The 9,138-nt window shown below is 41.6% G+C and overlaps 1 long non-coding RNA gene and 1 other non-coding gene across 2 annotated transcripts in view; one reads left to right on the top strand and one right to left on the bottom strand.

The window, feature by feature from the left end:
- Positions 1 to 9,138, bottom strand: part of LOC109550121 (uncharacterized) — a 227,391-nt gene that overhangs the window by 23,326 nt on the left and 194,927 nt on the right. The window lies entirely within an intron of this gene.
- On the top strand, positions 297 to 403 carry LOC117308598 (U6 spliceosomal RNA). The gene has a single exon (XR_004522689.1). It is a non-coding gene; the product is annotated as a U6 spliceosomal RNA (small nuclear RNA).

Here is a 9,138-nt window from a genome sequence, read left to right as displayed (position 1 = left end):
GTAATTTTCCTACACTGTATTTTTAAACTTATCAACTTTTAGCAGAAACCATGAACAGATTTCACAGTGTATATCCCAGACTATATGTGCTATACATTCTAGTCATTACAAGGCTCAGGGAAGTGATCAGGATAGTTAACAGAATTATATCATTGGTACAATTACTCAGCCATTGGTCTTCTAAGAACCACGGAATTAGGAAAATTTATGGGATTCCATTTGTTCAGAAGCTGTTAGAGTTGTTAGGGAGGTGACCTCAGTCTGTTCTTATGCCTACTCTTGTTAAAGTTAATGGGGTGCTCGCTTCGGCAGCACATACACTAAAATTGGAACGATACAGAGAAGATTAGCATGGCCCCTGCGCAAGGATGACACGCAAATTTGTGAAGCGTTCCATATTTAAAAAAAAAAAAAAAAAAGGTTAATGGGTTCACCAGGTCATATTGTTCTTGAGAAATAACTGTGGCATTCTTGATTATCTCTGGGCATTAGAAAACATAAATAAATCCCCATATCTCAATTCTGTTCAACCTGGATCCTTGAAAAATGAATTCCAGAGATGGCATGCATGCATGACCTAAACACAATCCCTGGAAACATTTCAAATATTTAAAAGATGGCGGACTTCAGAAATTGGATTCCTTTTGGTGAATTAAGGTGGTGAATTTTTTTCTTTTTTTCTTCTTTTTCTTTTTTTGTCCATGTTTGGTATCAGTAAAATGCACAAATCTGAAATTTTCATTTAAGAAAGGGATCTTCAACCTGCCCTATGATACATTTACTCTGGGTTTGCAGCCATTATTCCAAACCAGAAATGAGTTTTTTCCACTCAAAGAACCTCACACATAGGCAGGCCCGGCTCTCCTGTCTGCCCTGTAATAGGGACGTTGGTAAATAAATTTTGTATATATCTGGGATGGTGAATGAAAGCTTTGGTACTCATGTCCTGTGAGAAGAGGAGACACAGCTGCTTTCCTTGAAAATCTGAAGTGCTGTCACAGGCAAGAATACTTATTTTTTATGGCTGCAAAAGACATTACTAAGACAGTGAGTGAAATTTCTAAAGAAGCAGATGGTAAGTTATTAAAGGAAAAATGTCTAAGTGCAACACAGAGTAGGTCACCTTGTTGAAAAGTGAGGATCCTTCGAAGAACACTTGTAGCCCTGGGATTCTGTCATGTGTGATACTGCATTATTGTAAATGTTGGCTGCATAAAACAGCGCTGACGTGACAAACTGATTTTGGAGATTTTTCCCATTGACTTGGACTTTATACACGTATCCACAGTTATCCTCATAAAATGCATTTGAGGTAGGTAGGGACAAGGAGGTATCACTTTCTTCTCTTAACAGATGCAGAAACAGCAGCTGGGGAGATGAGAGAGATACATGTGGGCAGTGTTACCTCAGTCAGAACCAGGTGCTTCCCAGGAAGCATCACACCTCACTGAAATGTAGCTTTAGTGTTTAAAGAGAAGGTACATTTTTTGTTACAACATGGCTCCTCAATGCAAGCCAACCACTTCATCTGGTGTTCAGTTGAGTCAACAGCAATTGTTTCCAACACTGGGGGAGAAATAGGCAATGCTGGACTTACTAAGAGGTGGTGGGGTGTGTCAGGTTGCAGGATTGCGCCTTCCTCAGGCACTTTCTTCCTCACACATTTTTCAGATAATTTTGATGATACTTAACGTTTGCCATTCTTGTAACAATACTTATGACTTCACCGTATTTTACAATGAAGGTGGGGCTTATGGTGGTTTGAAAGAGTTGTCCAGGGGCCACGAGCTCCTTCATGACAGAGCCAGAGCAAGAATCAGAATATTGTCTTCATGAATCTTGGCCAGGGCTCTTTCAAAACATTGTGCCTCTTCCTTGACAAGAGTCCCAGATAATGGTCCTAAATGCATGCATTTGTTGATTATACAGTGGCTCTCAATGTCCTAAAATTCAGCTTAGTGTTTATTATCAATTATTGCACCTACTTAATGCAAGCCACTGTGGAGGATATAAATATCACCACTCCGTAATTTCTACACAGCCCCTGCTTTATAACAGAGCCACCCCAAATTGCCAAAGAATTCCAGAGTTTCAGATCTAAGTGTGTTAGAGTTTAGTGCACACATTTTTGGATACTTCAAATTGGTAGTCTGCTGACTGATGAGAGGGGCACTGCATTTACCTTGGTCAGATATATCATAGAGAAAGAGCTGATTATATGTCTCAATCCCTCCTCTTTGTTCAAGGGGGAGCATCCACTTCCCTTATTCTCAAGAATGTACCACTTTATTTTTATCCCTACTTAAGTCCGCCTGTAACTTGACACCACAGCTGAAATTTCTTATACTAATATAATCCTAAACACAGGGCTGGTAGAAGGAACTGGGTTTCTTATTAGGTGAGGGACACCCTAGCATAAACACAAAGGAGCTTACAGGGGGGTAAAGGCAAATGAGTGGACACACAGTTAGTTACTGGGACTCAGAACAAAGTCCTGAGCTTGCCTGCAGGCTCTGGCTCTGGCCTACCTCTCCCACCTCCTCTAGCCCCACACCTCTCCTCACCCCTCTCCAGACCAGCTTCCTTCCGGAGCCTCACCAGTATCCTGCTCTCCCGCTGCACCACAGTTATGCTGGGTTATGCTTTCTGCCTGAAAAGCCTTTTTCTTTCTTCTCCTCCTGGTTAATTTCTACTCAGCCTTCAGATTTCAAGTCGTCACTTCCCCAAGGCAGCCTCATAACTCTTAGAACACCACATATGTTCAGGGTCAGGTATAGCATATCTCACCATTGCCTTATCATTTAGAAGGGAGCTGTTCAAAGTGAATGCCCAGTTTGGCCCAATAGCTTCAGCAAGTCCCGCTTTAAGTTCTCACCAAAGAGATCTTGTCAAAATCACTGGAACTAACTACACATCCAACAATCCACTTATCCATCCATCCAGCCAGCCAGCCAGCCAGCCATTCACCAGTATTCACTGGGGGCCCTTTATGAGCCAGTCACTGTAGTAGGTACAAGGGATATAGGCTGCCTCCTAACCAGATATATTTGGGGTAGCTGGTGAAGTTTTCTGAACCATTAAGGCCAATCCCAGTCACTGTTGGCCTTTCTGGAATGGGATCTACATTACCCGGACTGGCCCTAGGACTTTTGCAGTCTTACAGGACTACAGTATCTAAATGGAATCCCTGACTCAGTCATTCTCCGTCCCATGATATGTGGCTGAACCACACTGGCACCATCTTGTCAGCTCCATCTTAGGCCCACAGTCCTACCCCATCTCTTTTTCTGAGTGACTGAGCTTTAGCCTAACTCACAAGGAATGCACCAAACCAGAGGAGTTCCCTATCAACTTTTACCCTTACCTTCAACTGATATGAAAACTTGAAGACTGCTTTTTGCTGACGCAGATGGTTAATGGTCAAGAGACACCTGCCCCCGCCCAGGGGGAAGGAAAAGCCCCCAGTTCCAGTTGGTGTGGACGTGCTTCTTACTTGGTAGTCAGATTCTATTTTTATCCTTAGCCCCTTTATATCCCCCTGTACCCCTTGGCAGTGCGGAGTGCAGCTGCGAGTGCCTCTGAATCATCTCTCTGCCTGATCCTGCCTGCCTGAATGTTAAGTTACCCACAATAAACTTCATAATTGCACTTCATGGAGTTGCCTGCTTCGTTTTTCAGTCACAGAGTTCCATCTTAGTTCAGATGATATTATTCAATATCTCCGCTTCCCAACATGTGACATTATTTTCTTCACAGCATTGATTACTATCTGAAATTATTCATTTACTTGTTTATTGTCTGTTCCCTACGCTGCCTCGTGGGAGTGCCTGTCCATCTTATTCATTGAATACTGCCAAAATTCTGACTGATGAAAATTTGTTCAGTGAATCAGTGAATTGGTTCTAGAGAGAAAGTCCTTCTCCTGAGCTCTGATTTGGAGCAAGGCTAATGGATAGCCACTGATGACTGGGAGGTTACAGTGAAAAGACTTGGAGGAATCCCTGCAGTATGTACAACAGAACATAGAGAGGAATCTTTGGGGTGCCCCACCTGGTCTAAATGTTCTTCTTCCTTAGATGAAGGCAGTTTGCAGCCAATGCTGGTCCTCCCAGGGATAACATAGGCTCCTGCAAAAGGGAAGCTGGGCTAACAGGCAACCCTACCTCTCCAGCTGGTAACAGAAACTCCTCTGAGATGACTATAGCAGTCATTCTAAAATTTTAGTGGGACTAATAATCACTTGGGGAATTTGGTGAAAATACAAAGGTCTAGGATGTATCCAACTTCACCAAGCAATGAAATTGAGCAGGACCCTGTGGGGCCTGTGTCCCCCATTTCTTGTTTGTAGAAAAAGGCTTTGTTTCCTAGGCCTTCCCTGAGTTCCAAAGAGCCAGACACAAGCAGTTACTAATTAGGGAAGTGAGGGAATGCAGAAACAAAGGAAAAGCAATTAAGCAAGATAAGTAATGATAATAGTTCAATGATAAGACAGAATCCTAGTTCCTCCTCAAGGAATATACATAACAATCTAATATATATCTTTGAGTTGTTCGGCAGAAACTAAGACCCCCGCCCTGGTAGAGGAGGGTGACTGCAAGCACTCAGACCCCAGACTGGTTGGAACCAGAAGGCTGATGATTAAGACTCTTAAAACACCACCCCGTTACCTCACTACCAACCAATCAGAAGACAGTCATGCACCTGCAGCCCTCACTCCAAATGTTGCCTTTAAAAACCCTTCCCTGAAGGCCATCAGGGAGTTTGGGTCTTTTGAACATGAGCTGCCTGTTCTCCTTGCTTCGTGCCTGCAATAAATACTGTACTTTACCACAACCCAGTGTCAGTAAATTGGCTTTGCTGCTTGGTGGGTGAGTGGACCCAAGTTTGGTTCAGTAACAGCATCTGTGTTCTCTATTAGCTCTCTAGCTAATTCCGATACACACCAAAGTTTGACAGCTACTGCTCTGTATGGCTGCATATCCCAAAATTTATTCCATGGAACACTAGTTCTCAGAGTGTTAATGGTTAATTAAATAAATTATCAGATTAAATGTTTCCCTACTGCAGATGGTTCAGAATCATTAAAATGCAAATATGCATCGTGAATCTCTCAGAGGGGGAAAAGTGTACTATGCTTCCTAAACTTATTTGGCCATGGAACTATTTCCTCTCAGGAACATGTATTAACATCTTCTGCAACTACTGTAGTTAGTGTTCAGAATATACTTTGGTAAACATTTCAAAATTGCAATCACTGACTGCTGGCCTCCCCGCTGCCACCCCCAGCCACCTTCTTGGGAGAACTTCAGATCTATCTTAAGGCAGTACACATTTAACAGCCAGAGTGGCCAATTTTAGATGATTTGGGGGTCACCTAAAACCTTGCTTTTCAAAGTAGTCTGTGAAGCAATCTCCTGCATCACTTGGGAGTTTGTTAGAAATGCAGAATCCCAGATCCCCTCCCCCCACACCAGAGCTACTGAGTTGGAATCTGCATTTTAATAGGATCTCTGGGGGATTCATTGGAACCAATATAGAGAAGTGGTTCTTAATGAGGGCAAGGGTGGGGAGGAGGCAGACAGAAATACATGGGGAGCCATTCAATATGCAATTACTGGCCCTTTCCTCATCATCCCCTATTAGAATTTCTGATTCACTCTTGGAAAAGGAGAGAAGGGGGAAAAGTCCCCCTTGGTACTGATATACTCTCTTGGGTCTTCCTTTCTTTGGCTCCGTTTTTCCAAGCCTGGGCTCCTGACTGAGAGAGTCGGGGACAGCAGTCCTCACAGATTCAGGAAACCCAGCAAGAAGCAAACCCTTCCTGAAATTTAAAGTGTTTAGAAAACAATAAATTATATAAATGAACTTATTTGGATATAATAGAGAGAGAAAAAACTTGGTTGTGACTCAAATTAATTAGTGTAAAAACTGCGTGGGATTTCATTATTGTTCTTAGGCTTCTTAGCACAAGTGAACTAAAAGTAAAACTCAAAGTTAGTCTGTCTCTTTATTCTTGAGAGCTTTCACCTCTATCTCTGAAATACTTTGTCAACTGTACCACTCTGTGGATCATCCAAGTAATTCAGCTTCTTATTTTCTGTTTCTCTGGCCTTTCTCCAATTTCTGGCCTTTTGCTGTAAACCTAGATTCTCTCCTTTGCCTTGCCTTTTGATTTGCAGCCAGTATTATCATGACGTGCCTCAGTGTGGTTTTCTTTGTCTCTATTTTGCTGATGGTTGCTTCTTGAATCTGTGGCAGAGTTTCATAAATTTTTGTGTTGCTATCGTTCTTCATTTGGAAAATTCTTGGCCATTATATCTTCAAATATTCCTTTTGCATCATCCTCTCCTGTCCTTCTGGGGCTCATGTGTATTACACATTTTCAGTGTGTCCTACATATCTTTTGTGCTTTATCCTATGTTTTCCATTCCTATTTTCTTTGTGCTTCAATTTAGGCATTTTCTATTGATCATTTTTGCTGTTCATTAATCCTGTCTTCTGTTTCTTTTTTTTTTTCCATATTTATTTATTTGACTGTGTCGGATCTTAGTTGAGGCATGTGGGATCTTTTAGTTGTGGCATGTGAACTCTTAGTTACGGCATGGGGGATCTAGTTCCCTGACAGGGATCGAACCTGGGCCCCTGTATTGGGAGCGCAGAGTCTTCGCCACTGGACCACCAGGGAAGTCCCCTGTCTTCTGTTCCTAAGCTCTATTAAACCCATAATATCATATATTATATTTTTAAATTCTAAAATCTCCATTTGATTCTATTTAGAGATTATAATTCTCTGAAAAATTCTCCATTTTAAAATTGATTTTCTCAATTTTCTTGAACATATTAGACATAGACATTTTAAAGTTCTATTTTCTTGAACATATTAATCATAGTTAAAGTCCTTATCTGCTAACTCCAATGTGTATGTCACCTGTGGTTCTATTCCTATTGAATGTTTTTTCTTGTGGTTTTTAGTAATATGGTCCTGAATCACAGTATGTCTAGAATTTTTTTTATTGAATGCTGGTCATTGTGTGTAAAAATTATATAGTTCCAAATGACTTTTTATTTCTTCATGGTGGGTTTATCCTTTCCTCTGCTAGGCAGATGAAATTGAAATTGATCATCTTAAACCAATCAGGGAATGAACTGCATTGAGGCTGACTTTTAGTTTTGGTAAGGTTCAGTCTGCCTCTGACTTGTTTGTGTTACTAAGATGTTGTCCTTCAGGATTTTCTCAACTATCAGTAAATGTCTGGTGTGTTCACTGGTCTCCCTTCTCCTGGCAGGTCTAGTTTGTGTCTCTTTAGCATTATGAAACAGCAGAAAATTTCTTTCTGATTTTCAGAAGTTTTTGACATAGCTTGCAAGTCCTGAAGTCTAATCTTTGTTTCTCCAGTACCATAAGTCTATGAAAAACATGTTAGTGTTTCAGAAGTTTTCTGCTTAGCTTTTTAATCACCTGCCCTCACAACTTCAGAAATTTGCAAATGTCAGGTGTATTGAGGGTTTTGTGTTTGAGGTCCCTTAAGCCTTTAATTATACCTCTGTAGCCCCACAAGACCATTCAAATCTCTGCTGGTTTTTCTTCCTCACAGCAGTCTGGAAAAATCTCAGATTGACAATCTCTTATAATTTGCATATGCCCCAAGGGAAAAAGTGACTGCAGATGCCAGAGAACTGAAGTTCTCTCCTCTTGAGAAATTTAGCCATTTAAAAAAAAATGAAATTTATTTATTTTATTTTTGGCTGTGTTGGGTCTTCACTTCTGTGCGCTGGCTTTCTCTAGTTGTGGCGAGCGGGAGCTATGCTTCGTTGCGGTGTGCGGGCTTCTCATTGCGGTGGCTTCTCTTGTTGTGGAGCACGGGCTCTAGGCACACAGGCTTCAGTAGTTGTGGCGTGGGCTCAGTAGTTGTGGCTCGCAGGCTCTAGAGCGCAGGCTCAGTAGTTGTGGCTTGCGGGCTCTAGAGCGCAGGCTCAGTAGTTGTGGTATATGGGCTTAGATGCTCCGTGGCATGTGGGATCTTCCCGGACCAGGGATTGAACCCATGTCCCCTACATTGTCAGGTGGATTCTTAACTGCTGTGCCACCAGGAAAGTCCCTCAGAACTGAATATTCTTATCTTGCCTTTTGGGTTGACACTTTGATCACATAATTTCTCTGGCTTTTCATTTTGGTTTCACTCTGGATGCTATTTCTTGGATCACCCTCAGCTCTGAGCCATGCTTATCTCTCAATCCCTCCCCCAGCAGAGGTTCCCAACACAGATCAAGTGTTTTAGGCTACCACCTGATCAGATGGAAGATTACCAGGAAAACACTATTATGAAATTAAAACAGTATAAGCTGAACACAGAGTGAGCCAAATGTAAGAAATCATTTTTGGTGGAAGAATGATTTTTGTATCCATAAGTAATGTTCACCTAACAAAAGAAAAGGAAGTATTTCCTCTAGATATTCATTATTTAAAGAATGCTTTTCATCTGAAATATTACCATGTTTTCCTAATACTGAATCCAAAAAGCAAACGTCTGATATCTTGAAAATAGAGCCTATTACTTCCAATCCTTTGATGACAGAAAATAGGAAAAATAATGGATTAAAGATTTTTGTGAGGCCTCGGATCCTGAAATATTAGATGGCAACTTACAGCTCAAAATAAACTTTTCCTATTCACGTTGAAATCTTATAAGAGAGAGAAGGGGAGAGAGAGAAAAGGAAGTTGAACAGACATGTGCAGTAATCACACAGTATGAGGTTATCACTGGTCTGATGTGCTTCTTCAAACCAGTTATATGAACCCATGAAGGCAAGGTCCCTCTGTAGCTCAGTAATCCAGAGAATTTCAGATGATCTGAGATCTAATAGACCTATTTTATTAGCAGAATAGTTATTAGAAATAATACTAAAATGTGTATTTCTTTTTTATTTTTTTTTCTGGCTGAGTTGGGTCTTCATTGCTGCACGCAGGCTTTCTCTAGTTGCGGCCAGAGGGGGCTACTCTTCGTTGCGGTGCGCAGGCTTCTCATTGTGGTAGCTTCTCTTGTTGCGGAGCACGGGCTCTAGGCGCGGGCTTCAGTAGTTGTGGCTCAGTGGGCTCTAGAGTGCAGGCTCAGTAGTTGTGGTGCACAGGCTTAGTTG

This window comes from Tursiops truncatus, chromosome 16, assembly GCF_011762595.2.
Source record: "Tursiops truncatus isolate mTurTru1 chromosome 16, mTurTru1.mat.Y, whole genome shotgun sequence".
In the NCBI taxonomy this organism is placed as follows: Eukaryota; Metazoa; Chordata; class Mammalia; order Artiodactyla; family Delphinidae; genus Tursiops; species Tursiops truncatus.
This window is presented reverse-complemented; position numbering and strand designations above follow the sequence as displayed.